Genomic DNA, 2078 nt, shown 5'->3' on the forward strand with positions numbered 1-2078 from the left:
CCACCTTAGGTGTATGTGCCTGGCGCCTTAGCTGCTTGAGCCACAGGCACCAAGCCAAGGTAGGAGAAATTGAATCCTTCTTCAGAATGTTTCTCCAGAGAACGAGATGAAGAGTACACTGGTGAAAACCAGAAAGGATTGCCCGTCTACCTAAAATGGTTATTCCCTTGTCTTAAGTGACTTCCATCATTTTTGCCCCTTTCATTTTGGGTCTGAGTTTTGTTCTTTCCTTACTTTTGTCGTCTACCTCTCTCTTACCTGCTTATTGTAATGGTTGTTCCTAGCCACTAATCTCGGCCCTGGGTCACAAATCTGGTGCTTTACATATAACAGGAATATATACAAGGAATAAAAGATATAAACCCTCCACTAAAAATCAAACTTCCAAGTCATTTTTCCTCCACTCTGTGATTTTTATAACTTATACACCTAAAATAAAATGATCCATAGAAGTTAAAAATAGGACTTAAAAATATGTAGAAGGAGACCAACCAAACAGAAACAAAAGCAGGGTAAACTATGGACTTTAGATAGTAATAATGTATCAATATTGGTTCATCAAGTGTAATAACTGTACCAAATTAATACCAGATGTAAATAACAGAGGAAACTAGAGGGGGGAGGCATGTGGGAACTCTACTTTCCAATCAATTTTTCTGTAAACTTAAAACTGCTATAGAATTAAAAACAAAGGCACAGCACTATTAAAATCAGACAAAGCAAAACTAAGCAATGCAAAAGCATTAAACAGAGCAAAGATCAACTGGACTTATCACAGCTATAATTAATATGCAACAGTCATTAGTTGATGAAAACACACCAGGAAAATATGAAGCAAAACATTATAGAAATACCAAGGATAAATACATAAAAAATAGGAAAAATTTTGGCACACTACCATTTATCTATGATAGCTTAAATAGACAAAGTAAGACATACAGAATACATAGCCCATGTCCCAGTGGGAAACAGATACCTCTTTCTGCGTAAGAATTTGATTATCACTTATCATTTTCGCTCTGTTCCTCTGAGAACTTGATAAAGATAGGATGTCAGCTATGTTCCTAAGCAAAATTGCTTTTGAAGAAATAACTTGTATTGAATAAATCGTATCTGGAAAGTGACCATAAATGAGCTAAAAATATGCAATTGAGATAGCATAGATTTACGCTCCCCTAAATGTGTGACGTTTGTAACTCAATGTGCCGCTACAAAGGCTTTAAAAGCTACAGCTATGAAATTGTTAGAAGAGATTGGGCAAGGAAAGGTGGCCTGTAATCCCAGCACTTTGTGAGGCCAAGATGGGAGGATGGCTTGAGGACAGGGGTTCAAGACCAGCCTCAGCAACATAGTTAGACACACCCTCTACAGAAAAAAAAAATTAGCTGGGTGTTGTGGTGCCTACCAGTCCAACTTACTAGGGAAGCTAGGAGTTTGAGGCTGTATTGAGCTGTGAGTCTGGTGGCAATATTTATTGCTCTTTTTTTTATGGGCTGGGAAGAATGCTCTCAATCCCCAGCTCCAAACAGGGAATGTGGGGGTCCACGTTCCCCACAGTGCCACACTCTGGCTGGCACTGCCTGCCTCACAACCTTAGCACCTGTCAGTGCTCTGCATTTCTGCTCCATTTTGTGTTTACAATTGTCTCTCATATTCTGTCTTTCAGGGTTTTATCTTTTTATATTTATCTCTCCCATTTTGTGTGATTAGAGCAGGGTTGTGGGGAGGCTTATTGAACCACAACCTCTCTGAACTGTCTTGAATGGAAACCTCTCTCCCTGCATCTGTCTATTAGAGTAAATATACTATTTCTTTTCATCTCTTGTTTTCTTTGCATTCTTATAGTTCTGTTTATTTTTCTCTGTGTTCATCTTCATGTATTGCTATATTTTGATGACTTCCTTTGTATTTCTCTTTTATTCTTTCCTTGTTCATTTGTACTATCACCTCCATTAGTTAATCTTAACATAAAAATGAATACATGTTAAACATTGCCTAGTTGCTCAATTACACTTTCTAGAAAAACAAAATAATTTCAGTGATAGACAGTTGAGGTAGGAGAAATTTTTTTTTTTTTT

Source organism: Otolemur garnettii, unplaced genomic scaffold (assembly GCF_000181295.1).
Source record: "Otolemur garnettii isolate 467f Iridium unplaced genomic scaffold, OtoGar3 scaffold00043, whole genome shotgun sequence".
NCBI classification, from domain to species: Eukaryota; Metazoa; Chordata; class Mammalia; order Primates; family Galagidae; genus Otolemur; species Otolemur garnettii.